Genomic DNA, 15717 nt, shown 5'->3' with positions numbered 1-15717 from the left:
ACCTTTCCTGATTATTGGTCAATAAAGTGGGCCATTTATTGATGGTCATTTTCTTGACCGTCATCGAGTTTATACTTGTAGTATTGTCTGAGAGAAACAGCGCCACAGCCCCACAAACAACACCAAAAGAACTTGAACCAACAAGGAAAAAAACAGTTAGAACCATTATTTTGCATTAAAATCAGTGTCGTGCCCGAAGGGCTCGGCACAACAATTACATTAGACACTTTGGATGTCGAGGTCTACTAGAGCATCCATTCGACTCTAATGTACTTTCTGCCCTTACAGGCACGACATTAATAGGAGAACAACAAACTAGCAAAGAAGCGCCACCATGAGCAACTTTCAAATTGGCGTCTCAAATAATGACGCCACTGCCAAATAGCATGGAACAGTCTACAGCACGATCGATTTTCCATTAATACCTGGGATTTTAATAAGAAAAAGCCACACATTGTTCAACCGACTTGGGAAAGCACAACTGCCGAAGAAGCGAATAAATATCCGGATAAAGATCTGGTGTCGAAACTGTACCTGACGATCAACGAAGGGTTGACAGGATCATCCGATAGGAATCAAGGGTCATTTTTTGCCTTGTCAGTTCGCTTTGGGTACTGACATTTATTCGCCCAGGCGGGTTTAATGGAAATGTCGCCCAATTGAAAGGCACTGTTTGTCTCCCTCCCGAAAAGCGCATTTAATAATGTATATATTTATTTGTTATTCCAACGATGTCACTGGCTCGTTAAAAACTCCATAAACCCGCTAAAAAAATGCATTTCCATCGTGTATTTATTTTTAAACACTTAACAGGAAGTTGCTGTTATATATTTAACCCTTGAATTCGATGGCATATTAATAAATCAACCAGGCTGTCGCTTCGAGAGTCAACGAAAATAAATTGCCAAACAACGATAAAAATGCTACTTTTTATGTCTCGAAAATGTCCGTAATTCGCCCGCATTTTAATGAATTTCGATTGGGCCACAAAACGCAAATATTCCCACACTCTAAATCTCGCTGAGTTTCTTCATCGCAAAAGGGCCTCAAACAGTCTCCGATTCCAACAACATTAAAATAACTCAAAAACCTGAGCAGATACGAGAAAAACTTTTGTGAAAAAAACTTGTGAATGGTAAAATGTGACCTGACCCCAACAAAAAATTCACCCTGTTTATTTTGTAAGTGTACCAAATTTGTACTAAAAATCTTGAAAACTGCATAAGTACGAACTAAACAAAAACAGCACGAAATCTCCAATTTCCACACTCAGTTTCTCGAAAATGTTGCCTCTTTTGGCACGTGTTTATCATGAAAAAAATGCGTCTCTTGATGTCCCTTAGCACTCCTAACAGTTTATAGTCATTTTTGTGAAACACTCTCGATTTTCCAAAAATGCCTCGAAGAATTTTCATTTTTGACATCGTAAAGTTCACTTAATACAAATGGCAAATTAATATGTTTCCAGCCTCAGTGGGGAACGAAATTGAATCTCGTGAGATGAAAACGCGCCGCCGAGCAATGTTTCCTTAATTTTTCCGGAAAATGCCGATTCCTAATGAAATAAAGCGTCTCGCGTGCAAAATCGGATTATGCTAACACTGATCTCGTTATCTCGCAGTTTTATCAGCTCTTCCAGTTCTATATTGTGCCCTTTGTCAATTTGGCTTTGTTGTTTTTCCATCAAAGGCGAAAATAACGGCTAATTTGCAGGCGAGGAGGTGCTGAAGCTGAAGCTGAAGAAAACTGGGATTAGATGAAAACCCTGTTCAATCGATTAAAATAACACACTTTTCTTCTAGAGCCCAAATCCAGTCAAATGATCAAAGTGAAGCACAATTCTGTCTTAAGCAGTCGCTAGCAGCAGGCCGAGTTGTTTGCTAATTAAGATACTGTCAACCGACGAAAAACTCAAATTAATTTCAGAAAACTCATCCAATCGATGAATGCCAGGAATGCAACAAGCCATTAGATTCTTGTTGCTGTTTTATATATGGAAACTTTTTGCGATTGTTCCAACTTAATTCCGCAGGAAAACTTTTAATTGGTACGAAGACAAATTAGCAGAGCCCGAAGGACTGAGTTTCGGCCGCATCTACATAGTTCCGAAAGTATTAAGCTAATGCCACTTCATTAAAACATTGCGAGAGTCAGAAGGCGATTTTTCCTAATTATTTTGTCATCAGGACAAAGGGGATTTAATTCAACAAACGTGAAATGAACGGGCGCCTAATTGGCTTGATTAGCTTTAATTCAATTAGCCAATTGAAAAGTAATTACTTCATTGTCGGTTCCTGCCCCAAAACCCAATTGAAAGATGATGATTCAATATTGAATAAGCGACTGTACAATTCATTTAAGCTGCACGTTGTTAATCGCCGAAGTTAAGCGTAAATAATGATCGTTATCTTCATTCTATCGAAGAATTTATGGGAAGCAACGCTTTCTGACCAGTCAAATGTATATGCTGCTCCAGGCTATGTGGCAGTGACGTCATTATATCAATCAAAAATATAGACTATACATGTTTTTTGCTTATTGGAACAACAGCCAAATTTGGCCAATAAAAAAGTGGAATATTTGCCACTCTAACGGGAAATATCAACACTTTTCAATAACAGCCTATTGGGTCTGGCAGCTTTCAAGCGTGCCTCCTGAACGAAAAAAATCGACAGTGTTGCTTAGAACGTGCGGCGATTATTAATAATTGGAAATTTCGCCATTTATGGCAGGCAAACGGTGCATCAAAATCAATTAAACTCTCTAAACAGTATTGGATTTTAAACAGCATTTACAACTACAAATTATTGGCCTATCTGCTACGGTGCTCCCCCATCAGGTGATTTTTTCGGATTTAATGCGAGCCATGCATGCAAAACGCCTCGAATTTTACTGTAATTACTGATATTATCGTCCGACCTGGCGAAGTGGAGTTTAAGACTTGTAATTGAGGATATTACCCATAATTTACGTTCAGCAGCAGCAGAGTCGGACTTGAAGGGAACCGTTCGTTTACCCAACTATTCAAGCAAACCCGAAAATGCCGCCTTTTAAACTAACACACACATACAGTAAACAGCATTTGTTTAAACAATCGTTACAGCGCGCTCGTAAACTCGAATCAGCTGTAAAAATGAAAATGGCAAACAGTTTACATAATAAAATGTTTATATGAACAAATTTGTGGTCTGTTGGCGCCTTTGCGGTTATCTTATCGGAATTTTGTGGAAAGATTGCAGGAAAATCAGGTGTTTCCTTCTGGGCGAAGGAAGAAACACAACTTCAAATGGCAAGAACAAGGAGGATGTTCGAATTAATATTCATGAGCCGTCTCCAACAGCTTCATAAGCACAGTGGTTATTGCACTTTATGAATCGTTAAACTTGTGCTTTTATTCAATTAGATTTGAATATTTCCATCGATGTAAAGGCCATAAATTTTTAGTGCCTTTCCCCATAATAAAAACGACTACTTGCTTCGTTCCTAATCAAAATGATTATCAGACGATTTTGATTTCAAAGCGTGATCGAACTGTAAACGGGCCCTCGGACGATTATTCTCCATCCATGTTAACTGTTTCTGCATGTCATCCGTTCCGTTTTCTTCTTCGGCTTCGTCGTCGTCGTTTTTTTCCGATCTTGCCCTCGGTTTGATTGACTCAGACCGCTTAGCTGGATCAAATCGATTACCGCCGATAAAATCGTTTACAAACATTCCAGTTAAATAGTCATTTGTTGTCCAGTTAACTGACTGCGTAAAGTTGCCAACTTAGCAATTTTTTTTTGGTTCTACCACCTCTTATCTGCTTCTGGAAGAGTGGCCACAACGGCCGATTCGCAGCCACTAGTCCTAATTGCGACTTTTTCAACAACGCCATTCATCTTTCGCCAAGTTAACAACTTAGGGCCCTAATATCCATTTTAAAACTACCTGCTTTGCACCCTCTTTTGCTTATCGCATCATCTTCAAAACGCCCCGGGGGATGTTGCAACGGCTTTTTGTTCTGGCCAAGAAATTTATATCACTTTACGTCCGCCAGCCCATTTGGAAACCACAGAGAAATGAATTCTGGGATTGTTTTTAAAGCCAGGTAATTTTTTCGTTTTCTCGGTGGGAACGAACGCGCCTGCTGCTGCCTGGGGATTAAAGGTATGCGAGTGGAAATTTGCGTCTGATCCATTACCTGGTTTTGGAAGAGCAGCCAACAATAAAGACTCTAGTTTAGCGCTAGCTCAACCCTCAGATTAAACAGATGGATTTATTCCAATTTCTTTGCCCCAACTATTTCATGAACACAACAATAAATAAACTAAAAACAGTGATAAAAASAGCTGCTCAGCTTTTGGCAAAARTTGATCSAAATCACSTTCATTAGCTGCAATAGATTTAGTCACATGTTTATTAAACGCATAAAAAAATCTAGAGTATTAMAATCCGGACTTCGTGCTRGCCATGATATTTAATTTTCGATCCCATTATCGCAAAACCAGATTTTGAACTTTGCAAGGTAAAGAACATAAAACAGCACCAAACGCGGTAAAGTTCGAAACGGAATTTTGAAAAAAACCACTTGAATCAACGCAAGAAAACTTACATGATAACGAAACAAAGTCTCTCCTTTATCGCGCGCTAAAGCAGCGAGAGGATTTGTTGCCTCATTGTAGAAAAAAACGCTTTTTGAATCGTGTAATATAAAAACCGAAAACTGCGTCAAACACGGCAAAGTTCAAAAATTAATTTTGAAAAAACCACTTGAATCAACGCAAGAAAACTTACATGATAGCGAAACAAAGTCTCTCCTTTATCGCGCGCTAAAGCGGCGAGAGGATTTCTTGCTTCATTGTAGAAAAAACGCTTTTTGAATCGTGTAATATAAAAACCGAAAACTGCGTCAAAAACGGCAAAGTTCGAAAATTAATTTTGAAAAAACCACCTGAATCTACTTAACAAAATTCACATCATATTCTCAACAAAACATTTCTTCATTGCTCGGTAAACACGAAAAGGATTTCTAACCCCGTTATCGAAAAACCAGATTTTGAACCTTGCAAGATAAAAAAGATAAAACAGCACCAAACGCGGTAAAGTTCCAAAAGGAATTTTGAAAAAACCACTTGAATCAACGCAAGAAAACTTACATGATAGCGAAACAAAGTCTCCCTTTATCGCGTGCTAAAGCGACGAGAAGATTTCTTGCCTCATTGTAGAAAAAGGGGTTTTTGAACCGTGTAATATAAAGAACCAAAAACTGAATCAAACACGGCAAAGTTCAAAAATTAATTTTGAAAAAATCATTGGAGTCAACGCAAGAAAACTTAGATGATATGCACACAGTCTCCCTGTATTGCGTGATAAATCGGCGAGAGGTTTTCCTGCCTCTTTATAGAAAAAACTCTTTTTGAATCTTGTAATATAAAAAACCGAAAACTGCGTCAAAAAGGGCAAAGTTCGAAAATTAATTTTGAAAAAACCACTTGAATCTACTCAACAAAATTCACATCATATTCCCAACAAAATATTTCTTCATTGCTCGGTAAAGACGGAAAGTCGATTTCTATCCCCGTTATCGAAAAACCAGATTTTGAACCTTGCAAAGTAAAAAACATAAAACAGCACCAAACGCGGCAAAGTTCCAAAAGGAATTTTGAAAAAACCACTTGACTCAACGCAAGAAAACTTACGTGATAGCGAAACAAAGTCTCCCTTTATCGCGTGCTAAAGCGACGAGGAGATTCCTTGCCGCATTGTAGAAAAAGCGGTTTTTGAATCTTGTAATATAAAGAACCAAAAACTGAATCAAACACGGCAAAGTTCAAAAATTAATTTTGAAAAAATAATTGCAGTCAACGCAAGAAACCTTGGATGATATGCACACAAAGTCTCCCTGTATCGCGTGCTAAATCGGCGAGAGGTTTTCCTGCCTCTTTATCGAAAGAACGCTTTTTGAATCTTGTAATATAAAAAACCGAAAACTGCGTAAAAAAGGGCAAAGTTCGAAAATTAATTTTGAAAAAACCACTTGAATCTACTCAACAACAAAATTCACATCATATACTCAACAAAATATTTCTTCATTTCTCGGTAAACACCTAAAGTCGATTTCTTATGCCATTATCAAAAAAACAGATTTTGAACCTTGCAAGGTAAAAAACATAAAACAGCACCAAACGCGGTGAAGTTCAAAACGGAATTTTGAAAAAACCACTTGAATCAACGCAAGAAAACTTACATGATAGCGAAACAAAGTCTCCCTTTATCGCGTGCTAAAGCGACGAGAGGATTTCTTGCCTGTTTATAAAAAAACCGCTTTTCAACCTTGCAATATAAAAAACCGAAAACTGTACCAAACGTGGGAAAGTTACCAACCAGTCCAAGGTTTGTCCAAGTTTTTAAACTGGATAAAATAAAATAATCGACAGCAAAAGTTGCTGGGCAGTAAGATCAAAGAATAAAAAACTGTAACAGTTCAATTAATGTTGTTATTGTTCATTCAATGTTGCTCTCAAACCCATCGGGATTTATGAATCTTTGACTCCACCCACCCAGAGAAACTATAAATTTCCCGTTAAAAGCCTTTCAAGAAACTGGTAAGTTTCTCTAGGCTGGGTTAGAGGGAGTTGGCGCTTTGGCCCCAACTTAATTTAAATTAGTTGGGGCATTTTTTCCGTTGCTGTTGCTGCTGGCGAAGCTAATTTATTTCGCTGGCCGAACTGCGAAAACATGCAAATTCGCCCCATAAATACCCAGATCGGGGCAGTAAACAGATCAAACGCTTTTAGTAGTCCATTTGTCTGCGCCTTGCATGTAAAGGCCCTATTTCACTTCTTCCTGTTAGCAGGGCTTTGTGGGCTACAGATGATCGCAGCCGGGTCCCAAAGTGCAAAATACCGTAATGTGCTTAAACTGAACAGGAAAAAAATTGGCGAGTGTGAGTGCGGCCACTAAGAACCCAATCTGCTCAAGTCGTGTCCATTCGAACAATGGCCAAGGAAAAGAAGACTCATGTGTGACTTTGTTGTTGCGATAAGCCTAACGGGGCTACTTTGATTCATTGTTGGAACACTTTAGGTGAAAAGCGCTTGCGGCTGATCTTTCAAGAGAATTGTTCAATTCTTCGTTCTGTGGCAGCGTTGACAAAACACCGAGGGAACACTTCTTCAAAATTGCAAATATGGCGCCACTGGTTATTAAAACACCAACGACTATCGCCACTCTTCACGTCAAGTGGGGCACAATTCGAATCTGATAGCAAATATGGCACAAAAGCGGCCAGCTTGACCCAACTTAACCTCCAATTGTTGCTAATGGATGAAGAATTCCATCTTTTAACGCTGCACTGATGGCTTATTTAGATAGCCAGTTCAGTTAACATATTGCAAGGGGATCTTTGTGCTGCATTTAGACCGCAAATTGAAACGATCTGGATTGATGGAAATGGCGCATTCGGATTTTACCTTGATTATTAGCCTCGGCCAAGAGTGCTTTCAGCGACCAGAACTGAAATGCCGTCGCGTAGCGGCCTTAATGGCTTAATCAATCGCATGCCATCGGTTATCGATTCTTAATTTAATCATTTCATCTGGCAATGTAAACAGTTCAGGCATCCGATGAGAATTCCGTATTGGATCGTCGACTTTAGTCGACGAGAACGATTTGATTCACTCAAGTCAGTCAAAGGCCTTTGATCGGTCGAAAGACACTCGCCAAAGGAATTTTGATAAGCCACATAAAGACCACCTAATGTGTTCACGCCTCTGTCAGAAAACCGAGCAACAACACGGTAATTTTTCACGAAATAGTGGACGGTGTGGGCTTTTATCTTTCGAATTCATCTCGTTCATTAATAAGGCTCCCATGCTGGGCTTTTTTGGTACAAATCGCGTGTCTTTAAACACTCCCACATCGCATTGCCACAGCTAAAAGTTTTTCGGACTGTGCATCGGACTTTTTGAGCAAAATGCTTTTGTTTACTAACAAACCAGACTCAAAAGAGAGTTTTTAGGCCCCTTAAAAATACCTTGGCCTTAAACGCTAATCGTTATTGTGATCATGCGCAATGTTAAAGAAATAAGGTGTTCAGGCAAATAACGTTAAGTGCGTTTTTTAGTTTTTGATACCGCGTTTGTTCCACTCTTAATAAAATAAACCTCACTTTATTGTTTTTTTATCCCGTTTTGTTTGGAAAAGTTTCAATGCTAGTTTAAGTTTGTATTGTTAATAAACAAAAAGTGGTTAAGATGGAAGAAAACATTGACGATTGACAACGATTTAATAAGAGGCTTAATTTTACACGACATTATTGACAAACCTGTTGTTGTAAACCGAAGAGCTATTTTTAATTTAGAAAATATTGAGGCCAGAGATTGCCTTATCAATTTTAGGTTTCAGAAGGAACATATTCCGAACATATTAAATAAAAATTAAAAATGAAATAGTTAGGTTATGGGTTAGAAGTTAGAACCTGTCCGTGCGATGTTGGTAGCGTTGCCAAAATTCAAATTAGCCCAAACAATTTTCACATAAAATCCTTAATTACGCCATAATGGCGTAAATTAATCAGTGAAAAAGTTTTATTTCAAGTTACAATATATTTCTTATTCTCTTATAGCCGCTTATTTCATTAATAATATTAGAAATAAGTCCAACATGTCAACACCGTCGTTCTGCTTTTTAACGTGATCCACTAATACCGTAAACGGTTATTTCTTGACTATACTTGCGCATGCTCAGAATAACGGATAACGTAAAGCGTGTTGCAATTAAGGAGCCTAAAAACTCCCTAATAAATTGCGCAAACCACACTATTTAGTTACGTTCTCTTGGGAAAATTCCAGACCGATCATTTCGAAAACAGATTAGAAAAGTTCAGGCAAGTAGCTGGTGGTCACCGTCACATTTCTAAACAAAACAGGCCATAAATTTGCTTATTAACCAGTTTTATACGCCTTTTGACCACAGTACAGAGTGAGGTAAATTCTAAAGAGATCGACAACATCTTAAAAATATCTTCTGGGTGTTGTTGGTTAAAGTCCCCTTGAACTGATCGAATGCACGAATGAAAAGAGCCGAAACGGCCTCTTGGAAAGTTAATTAGGCTGCGGTGAAGTGGGTCATCAGGCAAAAGGAGCTGCACGGGCTGGCTAAGAGGGCCCTTTTTGATTCCATATGCTTTCAAGAAATTGATCCCTTAAAGCGCTCCTTTGGAACGGTTACTCGGGCTTTCTATGCATAAATGGCCAGTCAGAAACGACCATAAATCATTTCGTCTTGACGGAAACTATCGGTTTATAGGCTGCTACAGTCAATTTCGTTTTTGTCTTTCCAATTTGTTTTCCTTGAACGAATTAAAAACCGATTGCTGGTTGTTTCCACGTAAAAATGCCCAGAATTCCAGCAAATTAAATGGCCTAAATAATCCCATTAATGAAGCTGCTGGAAAAAGCCGGGGCCAAACTCAAAACTAAACGTTCGCATTATCGGGCTGGAAAGTTCCACTCGAAAAAGTTCACGAAAGTTGAACATTTTTAATTATACGGGTCAGGAGCAACTTCGGACTCGAAGTGCCCATTCAGGCCTTTTAATTTCTGATTTTTTGGCCGTTCTCAGACTCGGTTTGCCAGTTGATCAATAAATATCCTCAAGAAGACAAGATAAACGATTGAAGAAGAATTTTTCATCAAGCGGCGTAATTTTTCCATTTTTTATAAATCTTCTAGGCCTCGGTAGCAATTGTTGACCCATTTTCCATTAGCTCTGAAAATGTGACGAACTGGTTTTCTAATCCAGAAGTTTTCGGTTGATTCTTTACTCGTGACAGTTTGGAAAACCACTAAAGTTGGCTAATTCTTCCCATTCATCTACATCGCTTTTCCGATTTGGGAGCGCAAAAGAATCCGAAAGCATAAAAAACCGAAGAACTTGAAGAAAGCTTTAGGACTATTCTGGATTAGAAAAGTCCTGCATCACAGCATAATTAGACTGAATAATTTCGTGTCACTAAGCCATTTATTGGCTTTGGATGTAAATCGGCTATAAACAACGGGCGGGATTAGAACACATGACGAGCCAAACAAGCCTAAAAAATCGAAATCATGAGCATCAAAGCGACTTTGGCCTAATCCTCTAACTGGCTTAGGGTTCTCCGGGCATGGCATTGATAAGATTACACGAGTGAAAAGCCGTTCTCATTTTCAAACGGCAATCGCAAGAAGAATTGGAGGAGAGACTGTTAATTTCCCATTAACCTGTCGCAACTCATTCTTCCATTAAAAGTTACACGTGTATTACTCGGGCACCAGCTGGGCACCAAATGGTTGTTGTGAACATTTCGAATAAATTACAGAGTTGAAATTTACTAGATCCCGCTGCCTCCTCCTCCTCTTCTCATGGATTTATGGAATATTTATTAATGCCCCCAGTCAGAGTGATAAACGCGCTGTAATTAAATCTTGGGGCTTTGCTTGACCGACCGAAGAGCTGAAGGATTTTATCTTCGCGTCGGTAAAAGGCCGCGGATTCTGGGGCATGGCTGCCTACAGATTTCAATTAAAAACCCATTCAAAACCTAGAGGAGGAGCACTAGAAAATATTGGCACAAACCAGCCTTTTTTAAGGCAAAACACCCATCCACAACACTTACTTCTTCGCAGCGCCAGCCGATGGAAGACGTTAATCCAAAACTCAAAAAATCGGCACAAAGCACCCACCAAGCACAGCGAAAGGGTCGAATGGTCAGTTTGTTTTGTAACTCAAGCACGTTTGTCGTAATTTTTCAGCTGGAGCAGCATAAGCTCCTCGTTCAAACCATTAGCGCGAACTGAGAGCGCGATTGGGACCTGAAGAACGGCAACCGTCCGGTTGAGAGTGCGCTGATGAGGGCTCGGGAATTTGGCTCGTATGGAGCCAGTCTTAAGGAGTCACGCGCCTGGATGGAGGTGGTTTAGTAGGCCTGATTTTGCTTTACTGTAACAAAACTTGCCCCAAACTGGCGCACTGGAAGAGTCAAGATATCTTCTAGTCATCGAAGGTTTCAGGGCTTTTTTGCTGAATTTGAATCGCTTGGAATCGACTGGGAAGCTTCCGGTGGAGACTTGCGAGCAAAGATTCAGTCATGTCATTAAAGTGTTTTTTATTGAGACCCGAAACTCAAAAAAACTTAAAATGAGATTTTCAGCGATTGAATTGTGATTTTTTGCATTCTATGGAAGGAAAAAGCAGGTCTGTACCTCACTGTTTCCAACATTGAATTGCGATTTTTAAAAAAATGTTTACCGGAAAGTTCTGACGCGAAGACCAAGTTTATTTCAATGAAACTGCGAAAATTGAGAAAAACACCGATTCGAATAGAGCGCAGTTTTCTCATTCTGAGGAAGTCAAACTCAGGTTCGTACCTAGTTCAGATTTTGACTTTTTGACCTAGCAAATTTTTAAAATTTTAAAATCAGAAAGTCTCGAAGGAACGCAAAGAGAACATTAGAACATAAGCTTCTTTGTAAAACAAAGCGAAGTGTCCTCTTCAGTGCTGCGCAAATGGCTTGGTGCGCCAACCCAACGTACCAGCGCAGAAACTCAGTTCCGTTGCTGGGAAAATGTTGATGACTTTTTGTAGATTTAGTTTAAAAGCCATTTATTAATAATGTTTTTGAAATGTATTCATATTTCCTGTTTTAGCCAAGTTACTCCTTCTTCTCAATGCTCAATTTTCTAAAGTTTTAATTAAAAATGTTGACAATCTTAAGGTATTTTCCGCGAAAAAATATAAAATAAATTTCGAATCCTTTGTCCCTTTGTAAAAAGTTTTGAAAGCCCTTTTCAGCTTTGAATTTGGAACAAAAATCAAAACAATTTTCTAACAAAAAACGAACAGAATAAGCGACAGTTTATTTGGAAATCTCGTCATCTCCATTCGTTTGAAGATTAGAGAATTTGTAGAAAAATGTGGTTTTCAGTTTTAACTAATTTTTTTTTCATACTCTACTTTCTACTCAAAAACGCTCAAACGCAAAAAATTACAAGATAAATTTCCAGCTTTGTAAAAATTGTACAAAACTTTTTTCAATGTCGAATTCGGAACAAAAACGAAAATAAACTCCTACCTTTTTTCCCGAAAACCCGAAAAGGATTATTTTCCTGATGATTTTCTTCTTTTTTGTTTTGTAATTGTTTCTGGGTATCATTCCAAAAATATGTCCCCGAACTGAAAAAGCGAACGTTTATAATCATTTATTTGGAAAACTCTTGGAAACTGGGGTTTCTTCCCTTTTAGGTCAATATTCCTAAACAACACTGTCTCTAAACAGAAAAACCGCGTTTTTCCTAACGTTTGACTGTAAAATACTGGCAAACTGAATCTTTCATGCAAAAAAAATGAAGATCGATTTTACAAGAAAACTGGTCTACTTTCTTTGGACTCGGTTCTCTTGCTGGGCAAATCCATATTATTTTTTTTAGTTGTTTGAACACCTGTTAAACTTTACTCAGAAAAAATGATAATAACCCTTTTTTTAGATGTGAAAATTCCAGGCTCGGGTCTCGTAAAGCTTTAATAATTCACTTATAACTCATGAAGCGTTGAGTTATAACCCGCTAACTCAGAGAGCGGCAACAACTCAATAGCGCAACTCAAAACAGTGTTACCCAGGCCTAGTTGCAGTATCCTTTGACTGTTCGAAATCGATAGAATCCGTTGTTTCATGCACTCCGTATCAGTAAAATCCTGCATAATTTAGGCCGAGCTGCAGTATTTTCCGCCCAACATCCATACAAAATGCGAGCACAATGCACTTCCCAAGTTTTGACAGGCGGAACCGGTGTCTCGGCATGTGTACACTGAATAAACTCATGGAAATACACATGATGGAAAACGGGGAATGGAAAGCGGGCGAGAATTATTTATATTAATTTAGAGCGCTGGAACAATTTCCACGGCCCCATGAATTCGGATGGGGCTGTTTTGTCTAACCGAAAGTTGCCAGACAGTTCCTCAATTTCTCTCACCATTGAGGTCGCACTACATAGAGAGAATGACGCTCTGGAGGCTCGGTTTGAGGATCGATCCAGAGTTGCGAAACTAGGATAAACAGGCGATTTATTTCCGGATATAAAAGTGATGTGAAACTGTGCGCAACACTCACACACGCGCGCCAGAAAAGATATGATTAGTCGGGAACTCCAAAACAGCGCCATTAATAACAAATTTACCGGAGCTGTTAAATCATGTGGTTGGAGGGCGCTTTTTCTGAGATTTCCACAGTATTCACAAGGCACAGGACTGGACTGGACAAAAGGATCAATTCAAATACTTTGAAGAAGCTACCAAACGTGGCACACTTTTGGCATAACATATAACCCGATATTTAAAATTCAACCTCATTTAATGCCCAAATATCTACAGAGCGATTCAAAATTGGCGTCTTTCCTCTGGAGGTGTTGTCTGGCGGTGTTTTAGGAATTAGAAAAAATAGTAAAACAAATGAATTCTTATTAAAAACTGAGACATTTCCAAAAAACTATATTTGAAAGACGGCAACAACGTTTTTCAAGGTAATCTGCCTAATTAACGTTAATTTGTCAATTAACCTGTTGCTTCATAATTATTAAAAACTCCGGTAACCATGGAATTATACAGAAAGTGACTATAAGATAGAAGAAAGAGAACTCTTTTAATTTTTAAAATTTTCGTAATTTGAAGCAAAGTTCGTAATTTTTCTTTTTGAATGCTTAAGTATTCCAATATGCTACCAATTGAACATGGATTTTCAACTGTTAACATCTTCCAGAAATTATAAAATATATTTTTTTCTCTCCCCGTCCAATTTTTAATCACCCTGTCTATAAAAATTGTTATAAATGTACCTCAGCAAATCATCAAATGTGACTAAAAATGCACTCACCAAAGGCACGTTGAATTGCAGCATCCCATCCATTCCATTAGTATCGGCAGAAAGTTCAATAAAGTCTAGAAATGGTCCGAAAACTCCTAATTTGCACTCACTTATCAACAGTTCCCGGCTTGCATGCGTATTGGTGCGCGACGCCTAACCTGACAGCAAACGTCAGGTGAAGGCCTAGTTGAAAATTCGTGTTTTCTTCGAAAAAAACGCACTATCACCCGAGAAAATACCACAAAACTGTAGAAGGAAACTTCCTTGATGGGAAATGCAACAATTTTCAGCTGGAAAATGGAAAATTTGCCCAATTTCGTCAAATTTAAGCGGAGCAGATTTCACACAGTGTCACATATTGACGGGGGTGAAAATGACTGGATTGATGCGATTACAATTTGCGAGTTCAAAAGTCCAGACGTCCCCTGGTGGCTAAGATTATAACTACAATTTGTAATTTGACAATTTGTAATTTTGGTTCAAAATTCGAGTTTTCTTTGAAAGAAGCACACTATCACTCGTTAAAATACCACAAAACTGTAGAAGGACTGGAAAATTTACTCAATTTCGATAAATTTAAACGGAGCAGATTTCGCATACTGTCACTTCATCCAGGCGATTTGTTTAACCCTTTATACAGTCAGCGCAATAAAACCCATCCACCCAACCACAGAACTACAGTGGAGGTGTGGGCAAATTGACTGGAAAAACTAGTGGCTCTTAATTAACAGGCCCTAATTAACAATTTTCGGTTATATGAAAAAATGGTAGTATTTGGGCAACTTGCGCCATCAACTTGTTTGCACATTGAAAGGCCAAACTAACCCGAAACCCATCGATCACCGAGTGCGATTCGAAAAAGCGAATCAAACGGTGCATTCGATTGACACTTTGGATCTACCGATTTGATAGATCGTGTTTCGATCATTTCCACAACCCCCTAGTCGCTTAATGGAATTCAAAACATTGACCGAGCGGCTTTGCGCTTTAGTCTAGTCTGGTGTGTACATACAGTGGCATAAATAACTTACGTAGGAACAGTGACATCTGCCTAATACGGTTAATCCGCGGTTCTGGTATTTATTTTAACAAGCCCAACCCTTTTGGGCCGAATAGTAGTGGGCCGCGGGAACAAACGCACACGCCACCGTCTCGAAAATCGTATCGTTTTGAATAGAATGAGGATCGTTAAATTGAAGCGAACAATGATAATTTGACAGGGACATGAGGTGAACATCGGGCACAGCCTGTATTATGGTAATGAAGACGTTGCTGGACCAAGTGACGCGACCGCTGAAAGATTTGAGCAAAAAACGACTATCATGCAACCGATTTAAAGCGCCCAATGATGCTAAAACTACCAGGGGGTGCCAAATTTCGGCGTCAGTCCTCTCGGGAGGTGTTTAGGGAGAACGGGAAAAATAGGCAAACCCATTAATTCCCTTCAAAAACGGAGACGTTTGCAAAAAACTAGATCAGAAATTATGCAACACTGTTTCTTAAGGCAATGGGCCTTATTGACATTACGTAAACACCAGTTGCTTCCTAAATGTCAAAAGCTAAAGTTAAAGTGACATCGTAAATTCAAAAGTTATGGCATCATGATGTACCTATTTACAAAGAAGACAGTCAGGAACGTATAAATAAGAAAAACATTCTGAATTTTAGATAAGTTCTATATTGTTGAGGCGGATTCATTTTTTTACAAACTTCTTTTTGGGTATTTCGTCTCAAAAATGTTTGTCTTTAAAAAAGACAGAATTTCCTCACGCCTTTTATTACAGATTGATAAATAGTGCTCCTATTTCGCAATAAGAACGAATTATTTATCAAA

The 15717-nt window shown here is 38.7% G+C and overlaps 1 protein-coding gene across 3 annotated transcripts in view; it reads right to left on the bottom strand.

Moving 5' to 3' along the window:
- The window catches only part of LOC109534764 (netrin receptor UNC5C), a gene marked incomplete in the record, with an annotated part of 132076 nt that extends 117813 nt beyond the window's left edge, over positions 1–14263 (bottom strand). For 2 of the 3 annotated variants that reach the window (XM_048662673.1, XM_048662675.1), the window contains 1 exon segment: positions 10640–10875. 3 annotated transcript variants of the gene reach the window in all.
- Between the last annotated feature and the right edge of the window lie 1454 nt (positions 14264–15717).

The sequence above is a fragment of the Dendroctonus ponderosae genome, unplaced genomic scaffold, assembly GCF_020466585.1.
Source record: "Dendroctonus ponderosae isolate FM_Combo_2020 unplaced genomic scaffold, Dpon_F_20191213v2 Dpon_F_20191213_11, whole genome shotgun sequence".
NCBI lineage: Eukaryota > Metazoa > Arthropoda > Insecta > Coleoptera > Curculionidae > Dendroctonus > Dendroctonus ponderosae.
Note: the sequence above shows the minus strand (reverse complement) of the source record. Positions and strands in the feature narration are given on the sequence as shown.